The 12,965-nt window shown below is 54.7% G+C and overlaps 1 protein-coding gene across 1 annotated transcript in view; it reads left to right on the top strand.

Annotated features, from left to right (window-relative positions):
* The first annotated feature begins 617 nt into the window (after window positions 1–617).
* TJP3 (tight junction protein 3) overlaps window positions 618–12,965 on the top strand; it is a 42,023-nt gene continuing 29,675 nt past the window's right edge. The window contains exon 1 of the mRNA XM_039466192.2: window positions 618–814. The gene's annotated coding sequence lies outside the window, so the exon portion shown is untranslated. The remainder of the gene's footprint in view (window positions 815–12,965) is intronic.

Genomic DNA, 12,965 nt, shown 5'->3' with positions numbered 1-12,965 from the left:
AGCTGGGATTACAGGCACCCCCTCAGCACGCCCAGCTAATTTTTGTATTTTTAGTAGAGACAGGGTTTCACCATGTTGGCCAGGCTGGTCTCGAACTCCTGACCTCAAGGGATCCTCCCAATCTCCCAAAGTGCTGGGATTGCAGGTGTGAGCCACCACACCCGATCCCTTCTTGTTTTTTAGATGAGGACACCCAGAAGGCAGGGTGATTTGCCCAAAGCCACAGAGCCGGGAAGTGGCAGAAGCTTCTCTGCGCAGCGGTCTGGCCAGTTCTTAGCAGGGAGGCTGACTTCATTCACAGATCTGCAGCGGGGAAGGGAGTGAGCTGAATCACAACCCGATGGGTTGGCATGCCTCGCCGGGGGAGGCTCAGCCAGCACCCAGGCTGGGCAGCCCCAGATGCAAGAAGCGTGGTTCATTCATTGCTGAATGCAGCCAAAAAGGGTTTCCTGAGCACCTCCTACGTATGTGCGGACACCTGTGATCGATGCCCTGGCCTTGGCAGTGAGGGCACAGGCAGGAGCAAGTTCACCTCTGGGCAAGCAGGGGTTAAGGCCAGCTGCTCCCACGTGAGGCCACCTTGCGACAGAGCCACACACCCAGCCCCGCCCCCTCACCCTGGTCGGTCTCCCTGTGTCTGTGGTCGCAGGTTGCACCTGGCAGGGGACCGGCCACAGGAGAGGAAAAGTTGGTAAAGCAGGTGGGGAGGGCCAGAGCGACAAGCCTCGGTTCCATCCTCACCACCTGTGCCAGGCAGGCACCCGGGCCCCTGGCACCTGCCACCTACCCAGAGGCCACCCAGCCTCCCAGACAGGTAAGTCCCCCCGCCAACTCTGCTTTTGACCCGGCATGCCTTGTCGGAGCTGGGCTTCCCCCTCTGAGGGTCCTGGGACCACCCCCTGCCCACCCTGAGCTGTCTCCCCGGCTGGCTCCTCAGAAAGCAGGAAGCTGACACGACTGCGTGGGCATCTGACATAGTTTCGGAGAGATTATCTGACCGGCAGTTACTGCCCCTGGCGGCCTGCCCGGGATGCCGAGCTGGAGACTTAAAAGGGGCATTGTTGCCTGGGTGGTGCCGGGAATGGGGAGGCAGCGAAGGGGCACAGGTGGGTCTCTAATCCCCCAAGCTGAGGAGGGGGAGGGGATACCAGCGCAGACGGGGCCTGGGTTTTCCTCCTGCAGGTGACAGGTGTGACAGGCTGCAACCTCACCCATCCCTCAGCCTCCTGGAACTTTTTTAAAGGCTCCCAAGTTTTCAAACAACTGCATCTCCCACCCTCAACCCCCTCGCCCCGTTCTCACCGCTGGAACCTCTGGGAACTTCGAGGAGAGAAGCTGGGCTGGGATTTCTTTTGCTAATTTTTTTTTTTTTTTTTTTTTTTTTTTTTTGAGACGGAGTTTCGCTCTTGTTACCCAGGCTGGAGTGCAATGGCGCGATCTCGGCTCACCGCAACCTCCGCCTCCTGGGTTCAGGCAATTCTCCTGCCTCAGCCTCCTGAGTAGCTGGGATTACAGGCACGCGCCACCATGCCCAGCTAATTTTTTGTATTTTTAGTAGAGATGGGGTTTCACCATGTTGACCAGGATGGTCTCGATCTCTTGACCTTGTGATCCACCCGCCTCGGCCTCCCAAAGTGCTGGGATTACAGGCTTGAGCCACCGCGCCCGGCTTTTTTTTTTTTTTTTTTTTTTTTTTGAGATGGTGTTTTGCTCTTATCACCCAGGCTTGAGTTCAGTGGCACAATCTCAGCTCACTGCAACCTCTGCCTCCCGGGTTTAAGCGATTCTCCCTTCTCTGTCTCCTGAGTAGCTGGGATTACAGGCACCCGCCACCACACCCAGCTAATTTTTGTATTTTTAGTAGAGACGGGGTTTCACCATGTTGGCCAGGCTGGTCTCGAACTCCTGACCTTGTGATCCGCCCGCTTTGGCCTCCCAAAGTGCTGGGATTACAGGCGTGAGCCAGCGTGCCCGGCCTTCTTCTGCTAATCTTTACTCCTTCTCTGAGCAAAATCTCTGTAGGACGGGGCAGAGGGGGAGGAGGAAGGGGCTCTGAAGAGGGGAGTGGTCGGTGGTAAAAGTGTTTTTCTGGGTCATTTGCTCCCAAATGGGAGGACAAAGGGAGTTTCCTGGTGAGCCAAGTGTCTGATTGTATCTCAGCTCTCTTTCTCCTGAACCCAGAGGGTCCCCTGGGGCTGGAGAGGCATAGATGATTGCGTGGTGGGGGACAGAGCAGCCTGGCATTTGGGGTCACCCTGTGGCTGTGTGACCGCAGAGCTCCCAGGGAATGGGCTTGCTTGTGATCCGGGATCTGTGGGGGTGGGCAGCTTGGACCCCACCTTGCCTGAGTTTTGAGAGCAAACCCATGGACTCATGTACATCTGGCTTCTTTCTTCTTCTTCTTTTTTTTTTTTTAGATAAGACGGGGTTTCACCATGTTGGTCAGGCTGGTCTTGAACTCCCGACCTCAGGTGATCCACCCGCCTTGGCCTCCAAAGTGCTTGGATTACAGGCGCGAGCCACTATGCCCGCCTGTAAATCTGGCTTCTACCCCTCCCTCCTCTCTGGGCCTCTGTTTCCTGCTCTGTACAATGGGGATATTGAGGGCTGAGTACAGTGGCTTGCGCCTGTGATCCCAGCACTTTGGGAGGCTGAGGCTGGCAGATCACGAGGTTAGGGGTTCGAGACCAGCCTGGCCAACATGGTGGAACCTTGTCTCTACTAAAAATACAAAAACGAGCCTGGCATGGTGGCGGGCGCTTGTAATCGCAGCTACAGGAGGCTGAGGCAGGAGAATCGCTTGAACCCGGGAGATGGAGGTTGCGGTGATCCGAGATTGCACCACTGCACTCCAGCCTGGGCAACAAGAGCGAAACTCTGTCTTAAAAAGAAAAAAAAAAAAGGCAGGGCGGGGGGATTATTGAGTCACTGAGTCACAGGGCTGTTGAGTGCCAGACGTGATAGACTGGGTAACAGATTCTCAGTCATTCTGGGGTCAAGATAAGCTGTCCCATTCTGAATTGGAACTCAGAGGGCAAGGCCAGGCCTGTGGTCTCATTGGCTTTCCTGGTTTGTAGAGGGTGAACTCTGGCTCAGAGAAGGACAGCCACTTACCCGGGGCTGCACAGCCAAGCAGAAATGACAGGCGGGAAAGAATCAAGATGCAGAAGATGGGGAGCTGCGGTCGGGGAGGGGGGCTCTGGAGGCTGGCCCTGCCCCCAGCCAATGCCCCAGGCTCAGCATCTGGAGAAAGTCCTGCCCCTGGCTTGGGGCTTCCTCCTGGCCCTGAGCCCCGGGGAAAGTCCAGGGCAGGGAGTTTCTTCCTTTAGGGCTGGCCGGGCGCCAGGGGAGCTGTTTGCTCAGGGTGGAGCCTGACACCCTTTGGAATGGGTTGAGGTCAGCGGAAGACCAGGTTGGGGGGAGGGGTTGCCCAGGGAGGGAACTGGCATTTATGGAGCGCTTACTGTATGCACCTGTGTGGAGTCACCAGGCCTTGGAGATCCAGCAGTGAGGAGGGCCGACCAAGCTTCCTGCCCTGGTGGGGTGTCCTGGGGCGGATATTTTTTTGGGGGGAAGACAGACATAAAGCAGGAAACACAGTTAGGCCAGTGGCTGCACAGTTGGTAACTTGGTGAGAGCCTTCTTGACTGCCTCGTGTTTGTGTTCTTTCAATTCTCCTTTGGGCCGGATGCGGAAGCTCACGCCCGTCATCCCAGTACTTCGGGAGGCCGAGGTAGGTGGATCACTTGAGCCCAGGAGTTCGAGACCAGCCTGGCCAGCAGAGTGAAAGCCCGTCTCTACCAAAAATACAAAAATTAGCCGGGTGTGGCGGTGTGCACCTGTAGTCCCAGTTACTTGGGAGGCTGAGGCAGGAGAATGGCTTGAACCCTGAAGGCACAGGCTGCAGTGAGCCGAAATCGTGCCACTGCACTCCAGCCTCGGAGACACAGCAAGACTCTGTCTCAAAAAAAAAAAAAAAAAAAAAAATAGGTGTCAGGTGTCTTCCTCTACACCCAGCCGCTGCCCAGAATGACAACACGATAATGTAGACGGTGTCATTTTACAGGTGAGGAAACTGAGGCGGGGGCTGGAATTCCTGTGGGCTCGGCTCTTCTCTCTCTGTTGTGAAATTTTTTCTTTTTCTTTTTTTGCGATGGGGTCTTGCTATGTTGCCCAGGCTGGAGTGCAGTGGCTGTTCACAGGCGCGATCCCGCTACTGATTAGCACGGGAGTTTTTCTGACCTGGGCCGGTTCACCCCTCCTTAGGCAACCTCGTGGTCCCCCGCTCCCAGGAGGTCACCATATTGATGCCGAACTTAGTGCGGACCCCCGATCGGCATAGCACACTACAGCCCAGAACTCCTGGGCTCAAGCGATCCTCCCGCCTCAGCCTCCCGAGTAGCTGGGACTGCAGGCACGCGCCACCGCACCCGGCATGTGGAGCTTTTTTTTTTTTTTTTTTTTTTTTGAGACGGAGTTTCGCTCTTGTTACCCAGGCTGGAGTGCAATGGCGCGATCTCGGCTCACCGCAACCTCCGCCTCCTGGGATCAGGCAATTCTCCTGCCTCAGCCTCCTGAGTAGCTGGGACTACAGACACGCGCCACCATGCCCAGCTAATTTTTTGTATTTTTAGTAGAGACGGGGTTTCACCATGTTGACCAGGATGGTCTCGATCTCTCGACCTCGTGATCCCCCCGCCTCGGCCTCCCAAAGTGCTGGGATGACAGGCTTGAGCCACCGCGCCCGGCCTGTGGAGCTTTTAACTAGAGCTCGGCCGTCCTCCCTTTTGTGGGAAAAAGCATCTTTGGCATGCCTTGGTGGCTCCCACCTGGAATCCCAACACCCTGGGAGGCCGAGGTAGGAAGAATACTTGAACCCAACAGTTCAAGACCAGCCTGGGCAACATAGCGAGATCCTGTCTCTATAAAATACACAAAAATCTGCTAGACGGGGTGGCGTGCGCCTGTGGTCCCAGCTACTCAGGAGGCTGGGGTGGGAGGATGGCTTGAGCCCAGGAAGTTGAGGCTGCAGTGAGCTGTGATTGCACCACTGCGCTCCAGCCTAGGTGACAGAGCACCACTCTATCTCAAACAAAACAAAACAGAACAAAAAGTCCTCTGTTGAGCCCCCTGAGCCGCATTCCACACTCCAGGCTTGGAGCAGATTCCACGCTCCCCTCCTATTTCAAAGTGCCCCCCATGAGGTCCTCTGGCCTCCCCGGACGACGCCAAGTGCTGGGACATTCTTCAAGCCTCCAGGGCCTTAGGGCTGAGCCGGCCACACCTCGAATCTGTCCTTCCTCAAAGGTCTTTTGGCTCAGCAAGCCACAGACTCAGGAGTCTCCTCCCACCGGGCCGCCCTCCGTCTCTGCTCCTGCCCCATCCTCTCCACACGGCTTCCTTAAAACCTCCCAGGGTCCCACAAAACCCATCAGCCCAGTCTAGTCAGGAGTGAAACTGCTGGTCCCCGATGGCCCCACCTTGAGGGACGTTCTGCAAAAGACCTGCCCAGCACAGACTAATAGGTCACAGAACAGGAAAGACTGAATCGGTCACAGCCCAGTGGCGTCTAAGGAGACGTGAAACTAAATGCCATGTGGAATCCTGGATGGGGCCCTGGGGCGGGAACGGGCCAGCGGAGAAACGTGAGTGAGTGTGGAGTTCAGTGAGCGGGTGGCGCTCCTGCTGTTTCTTGCTTGTAATAGATGTACCCGGGTAATCATGCAGGATGGTATGAGTGGGAATCAGTTGTGTGTATAAAGGAATTCTCCACCTATTTACTTCTCTGCAACTTTAGTTATTTATTGAGATGGAGTTTCACTCTTGTTGCCCAGGCTGGAGTGCAATGGCGCGATCTCGGCTCACCGCAACCTCTGCCTCCTGGGTTCAAGCGATTCTCCTGCCTCAGCCTCCTGAGTAGCTGGGATTACAGGCACGTGCCACCATGCCCAGCTAATTTTGTATTTTTTTTCTTTTTTTATTAGAGATGGGAGTTCCTCCATTTGGGTCAAACTGGTCTCGAACTCCCAACCTCAGGTGATCCACCCACCTCGGACTCCCAAAGTGCTGACATTATAGGCGTGAGCCACCACACCTGGTCATAACTTAAAAATTACTATTACTATTATTATTATTATTATTATTATTATTATTTTTTTTTTTGAGACGGAGTTTCGCTCTTGTTACCCAGGCTGGAGTGCAATGGCGCGATCTTGGCTCACCGCAACCTCCGCCTCCTGGGCTCAGGCAATTCTCCTGCCTCAGCCTCCTGAGTAGCTGGGATTACAGGCACGCGCCACCATGCCCAGCTAATTTTTTGTATTTTTAGTAGAGACGGGGTTTCACCATGTTGGCCAGGATGGTCTCGATCTTTTGACCTGTGATCCGCCCGCCTCGGCCTCCCAAAGCGCAGGGATTACAGGCGTGAACCACTGTGCCCTGCCACAAATATACACCTTGCAGGCTTCCGCGGGGTCTGGGGGTCCTCGTGACCTTCCCGGAGCGTCCCTGTCCAGCCAGACCCCACCCACTGCCGCTCCATCTCCCTCCCACCCCTCCCACCTAGTCCCGTCGCCCCAGAGGCTTCACCCGCCGCTTCCGGAGGCCCAGGCACCCACACCTGGGAGTGGCCTCCCTTCACCTCCCACAGCCCGTCTGTCCCCAGTGGCAGAGGCTCCGCGTGCAGGTGTTTTCAGAATCTCCCCGCGGTTCCCCAGTCTCGCCTACCTGCGCCTTTTCAGCTCCCTCTGCCCTGGTCCCCGCTCCCATCCTTGCCCGCCACCGTCTGTCCTCCCTGCGGCAGCCACCAGACGGCGCCTGTGAGCACCATCATCAGGGCCCTCAATGGCTCCCACCTGCCTTGGCGTCAAATCCCAAGGCCTCCCTGTAACCCGCAAGGCCCTGCTTGACCTGCCCCAACAGCTCATCTCCCGGCCCTTCCCTTCTTCCCCTCTCTCCCACACTCTGCCCCAGCCACAGGGGTCCCTTCACTCTTACTGTTTCTCCAGGGCGCCAGGCATGGTCCTGCCCCAGGGCGTTTTCATGGGCTGTGGCCTCTGCCGGGAACACCACCTCCCAGACATCTGCAGGGCTCCTTGCTGACTTCCCGCGGGTCTAACTATCCCTTGCTTGGATTCCCCTCACCTGGTTCACTCCCCACACTCTTTTTTTCTGGCCTGGAGTGCAGTGGTGCAATCACAGCTCACTGCAGCCTCAACCTCCCGGGCTCAAGCGATCCTCCCACCTCAGCCCCTTGAGTACCTAAGACTGTCGGCATGGGCCACCTGTATGCCCAGGTAATTTATTTATTTTTTAAGAGAGTCTTGCTCTGTTGCCCAGGCTGGAGTGCAGTGGAAAGATCTTGGCTCACTGCAATCTCCGCCTCCCGGGTTCAAGAGATTCTCCTTCCTCAGCCTCCTGAGTAGCTGATGCCCAGCTAATTTTTAATTTTTTTTAAAGAGATGGGGTCTTGCTACATTGCCCAGGCTGGTCTTGAACCCTTGGGTCCAAGTGATCCTCCTATCTCAGCCTCCTTAAGTGCTGGAATTACAGGCATTAGCTACTGCACCTGGCTGGCCACTTGGCTGTTTTATATTTTTTATTTTTTTGAGATGGAGTCTTGCTCTGTCACCCAGGCTGGAGTGCAGTGGGGCAATCTCGGGTCACCACAACCTCCGCCACCCGGGTTCAAGCTATTCTCCTGCCTCGGCCTCCAGAGTATCTGGGACTACAGGCATGCGTCACCACACCCGTCTAATTTTTGTGCTTTTAGTAGAGACGGAGTTTCACCATGTTGGTCAGGCTGGTCTCCAACTCCTGACCTCGTGATCCACCCGCCTCCGCCTCCCAAAGTGCTGGGATGACAGGCGTGAGCCACCGCACCTGGCCGGTCACTTGTCTTAAAGCTCAGTCCTCCTCTCCAGCGCCACCTCCCGAGGGAAGCCCTCCCTGAGCTCTCAGCCTGGGGAAAGCCTCCCTGCCTTGCTCTCTGGAGTGCAGTGGCGCAAAATCATAGCTCACGGCAGCCTCGACCTCCTGGGCCAAAGCGATCCTGCTGAGTAGATGGGACTTCAGGAAGCGGTCAGAGCCTAGATTGTAGTTCTTACTTCCATACGCGATTATTCAATGATCATCTGTCTCCCACAAAGTCTCAGGGCTGCCACTGAGTCTGTCAATCACTTCTCCTCCAGCACCATCACTGTGTATGCAGTAGGTGCCCAATTAATACTAAAAGAATGAGCCAGAGCCCAGGGGCCTGCAGAAACTGCCTCAAGGCATCCTTGGGTTCTGGTCAGACCTGTTCGGCTACAGATACAATCTCAGCCTCCTCCGGCCCAGCCAAGCAACCCAAACCAGAGAAACCGAAAGCCCCAGAGTAACCCCCACAAGGCTCCCCAACTCCCGGTGGCCCTGAGTCCCTGGAGGACCTCAGGCCAGCCCCTGCTCTCTCGTACGAAGGCATACATGTAGATTGCCAAAAAGCAGATTTTCTCTTTTTTTTCTTTTCTTCGTACCGTTACTATTTTGACTTCCTGAGGCGACAGCAGAAAAGCAGGTTTTAAATTCACGAGGGTGAGCTGAAGGTTGGGGGTGGTGGGGATAAGAGGCTCAAGACTACGCCCATCTCCAAAGGATTTGAACTCAGGTTCGGAGGATGGTACTAGCGAGCCATTGAGTGTTCTTGAGCAGGACACGAACATGAGAGCAGCTGGTGAGTGGTCGGAGAAAGACGGTGTGTCCTGGGGTAGTTATCCTGCTTCCTCTCTTAAAGGGGTGACTGCAGTTTCTCTGCCCTGGCCATGGACATCTGGGGCCGGACCCTTTTTTGGGGTGGGCCGTCCTGGGCAAGGCAGGGTGCTGAGCAGCGTACCTAGCCTCTACCCACTCTCTGCCAGCTGTACCTTCCAATTTTTTTTTGGTTTTTTGTTTTGTTTTGTTTTGTTTTTGAGACGGAGTCTTGCTCTGTCGCCCAGGCTGGAGTGCAGTAACGCGATCTCGCCTCCCTGCAACCTCCGCCTCCCAGGTTCAAGTGATTCTCCTGCCTCCGCCTCCCGAGTAGCCGGGATTACAGGTGCACACCACCACACCTGGTTTATTTTTCTATAGTTAGTAGAGATGGGGTTTCACCCTGTTGGCCAGGCTGGTCTCGAACTATTGACCTCAAGTGACCTGCCCACCTCAGCCTCTCAAATGCTGGAATTACAGGTGTGAGCCACCATGTTCAGCCTGGTTTTGAACACCAAAATGTCTCAAGACATTGCCAAGGGTGCCCCTCCAGTGAGAGGCACTGGCTGGGAGTGTGAGGAAGAGGGTCAAACAGATCCCGTGGGTCAGGCTCACCCTCCGGCCTCAGTTTTCTCAGCTGCAAAGTGGGCACATGAGTGTTGTGTGTAACTGTGGCTACAGCCAAGCGTATCCAGTAAACATGGCCCAGGAGCCCCACTCATTGCTAGGAGGGTAACCCACTTACTGTTTCATTTTATTTTATTTTATTTTATTTTTGAGACAGAGTTTCGCTCTTGTTACCCAGGCTGGAGTGCAATGGCGCGATCTCGGCTCACCGCAACCTCCGCCTCCTGGGTTCAGGCAATTCTCCTGCCTCAGCCTCCCGAGTAGCTGGAATTACAGGCACGCACCACCATGCCCAGCTAATTTTTTTGTATTTTTAGTAGAGACAGGGTTTCACCATGTTGACCAGGATGGTCTCGATCTCTTGACCTCGTGATCCACTCGCCTCGGCCTCCCAAAGTGCTAGGATTACAGGCGTGAGCCACCGCGCCCGGCCTTTATTTTATTTTTTAAGACGGGGTTTCACCATATTGGTCAGGCTGGTCTCGAACTGCTGACCTCAGGTGATCTGCCCACCTCAGCCTCCCAAAGTGCTGGGATTACAGGCATGAGCCACCGTGCCCAGCAGTTTTATTTATTTTTGAGACAGAGTCTCGCTCTGTTACCCAGGCTGGAGTGCAGTGGCACGATCTCAGCTCACTGCCACCTCTGCCTCCCAGGTTCAAGCAATTCTCCTGCCTCAGCCCTCCGAGTACCTGAGATTACAGGCGGGTGCCACCATGCCGAGCTAACTTTTATATTTTTAGTAGAGATGGGGTTTTACCATGTTGGCCAGGCTGGTCTTGAACTCCTGACCTCAAGTGATCCGGCCGCCTCAGCCTCCCAAAGTGCTGGGATTACAGGCGTGAACCACTGCACCCGGCCATAGCTAACATATACATATGTTGAAACAGAGTCTCGCTCTGTCGCCCAGGCTGGAGTGCAATGGTGTGATATCGGCTCACTGCCACCTCTGTCTCCCAAGGTCAAGTGATTCTCCGGCCCCAGCCTCCTGAGTAGCTGTGATTACCGGTGCCTGCCACCACGCCTGGCTAGTTTTTCGTATTTTTGTAGAACTGGGTTTTGTCATGTTGGCTAGGCTGGTCTTGAACTCCTGACTCACGATCCGTCTACCTTGGCCTCCAAAAGTGCTGGGATTACAGGCATGAGCCACCGCACCCACCCTAAGATTTTTTTTTTTTTTTTTTAAGACGGGGTTTCACCATGTTGGTCAGGCTGGTCTTGAACTCCTGACCTCAGGTGATCCACCCGCCTTGGCCTCCAAAGTGCTTGGATTACAGGCCTGAGCCACCATCCCTGGCAAGATATTTTTTTAAATTTTTTGTGGATGTGGAGAGATGGGGTCTCACTAGTTGCCCGGGAACGGGAGTGCTGTGGTGTGATCAGGTCTCACTGCAGCCTCCACCTCCCTGATGGCAGCCATGAACCCCGAAGTGTGCGGGCCAGTAGGGAATTATGCTTTTTTTCCCCCCATAACTCACTAAAACAAATACCCAGCTATTTAAAAATCGCTGGACCTTTTCACCTAAAGTCATTTTGGCACCACCTGCTGGGGACTGGATGTCACACAGGGGAGGGCGGAGCTGCCTGTAGGTATACAGCAGGTGTTCAGCAAGCCGTAGTGTTAATAGTGATTCCACATGGGCTCAGCATGGGGGCCTGGAAGGAGTTTGGGGGCCAGGAATCCTTCACTGCAGCCTTCAGTGCGCCTGGGGCCCTTTCTGAACCTTCATCTATAAAATATGTGTGTGTGCCTGGGAGTAAACCTAACACTTTGGGAGGCCGAGGAGGGCGGATCACTTGAGGCCAGGAGTTCAAGACCAGCCTGGACCACATGGTGAAACCCCATCTCTACTAAAAATATAAAAGTGAGCTGGGCGTGGTGGCGGGCGCCTAGAATCCCAGCTACTTGGGAGGCTAAGGCAGGAGAATCGCCTGACCCCGGGAGGCACAGATCGCGGTGAGCCGAGATTGTGCCACTACACTCCAACCTGAGCAACAGTGAGACGCTGTCTCAAAAATGAAATAATGTGTGTGTGGAATTCCCCGATAAATATAATAGCCAACACATAGTGAGATCTTTCTAAGAATACTGTGCACATTTACTCATTTAATGCTTTGAGGCAGGTACTATTATTATTCCCACGTACAGATGGGGAAACTGAGGTACAGAGTGGTGTGCAGAAGGACACGCTGCTAGGATGAGATGGCACATGACATTTATGTCCTATTCTAGGCCCCTTTTATTTATTCTTTTTTTTTTTGAGACGGAGTTTCGCTCTTGTTACCCAGGCTGGAGTGCAATGGCGCGATCTCGGCTCACCGCAACCTCCGCCTCCTGGGTTCAGGCAATTCTCCTGCCTCAGCCTCCTGAGTAGCTGGGATTACAGGCACGTGCCACCATGCCCAGCTAATTTTTTGTATTTTTAGTAGAGACAGGGTTTCACCATGTTGACCAGGATGGTCTCGATCTCTTGACCTCGTGATCCGCCCGCCTCAGCCTCCCAAAGTGCTGGGATTACAGGCTTGAGCCACCGCGCCCGGCTCTTATTTTTTTTTTTTAAATAGAGATTGTATCTCACTACGTTGCCCAGGCTGGTCTTGAACGGCTGGCCTCAAGTGATCCTCCCACCTGGCCCTTCCAAGTGCTGGAATTACAGGCTCGAGCCACTGTGCCTGGCCTCTAAGGCCCTTTTAATCCTCTTGACAACCCTGTGATGTAGGGGCTATTATTTTCCCCAATGACAGATGTGGAAACTGAGGAACAGACAGCGAAAGGAAGTTGCCTGAGGTCATACAGCAAATAAGTGAGAACTGGTATTAGAACCCTCTCAGCTCTGAGGTTTCAAGTGGGTCTCTACCAGGGGCTTTGGCAATGCTTTATTGCCTTGAGGGGCCTTTGGGACCCTTGAGGGGCTGACTGTAGCTGACTTGGTCTCTGGACTAGTGCTTCGGGTAGAACTGCCGTGGAGGGGGTGAGACGTCATCTCCGGGGCAGCCTTGTTCACTTAGCAAACTCTTAAGCAAACTTCAAAACCCCAGCTGTGATGACCCCTCCTCTAGGAAGCCTTTCTTTTACCCCCTAGAGTTTCCTCTATGCCAGGCGTCCCCAGACTTTTTACACAGGGGGCCAGTTCACTGTCCCTCAGACCGTTGGAGGGCCGCCACATACTGTGCTCCTCTCACTGACCACCAATGTAAGAGGTGCCCCTTCCTGAAGTGCGGCGGGGGGCCGTAGTTTGGGGACGCCTGGTCTATGCCTTCACCTCTAGCCACAATCTGGGACTCCTCTTCTTGCCGAGCCCTGACTGGAGAAGTCTGGAAGGCGTGTTTATGGGTAGGTTTGCCCCTATAACCTTGGGGTGGGGCCCAGGCTCACCGGGGCTCAGGTTGTATTTTTTTTTTATAGTAAGGAATGTGTGGGTGCAGCCACGACCAGCCCCGCCCGCCTAGGTGACAGGAAGGTTTGCTACATTGGTCCAGTCCTTTCTAGGTCTAACCTTAGGAATCTCAGAATCCCAGGCCCCCGGGGCGGGGGAGGAGGAGAAGGAAACCTGACCTTTACTTCCAGAGCCCAAAGAATTTCCTCCTGCCCTGCCCCTGTCCTTTTTCTTTCT

Source organism: Saimiri boliviensis, chromosome 14, assembly GCF_048565385.1.
Source record: "Saimiri boliviensis isolate mSaiBol1 chromosome 14, mSaiBol1.pri, whole genome shotgun sequence".
Taxonomy (NCBI): Eukaryota; Metazoa; Chordata; class Mammalia; order Primates; family Cebidae; genus Saimiri; species Saimiri boliviensis.
Note: the sequence above shows the minus strand (reverse complement) of the source record. Positions and strands in the feature narration are given on the sequence as shown.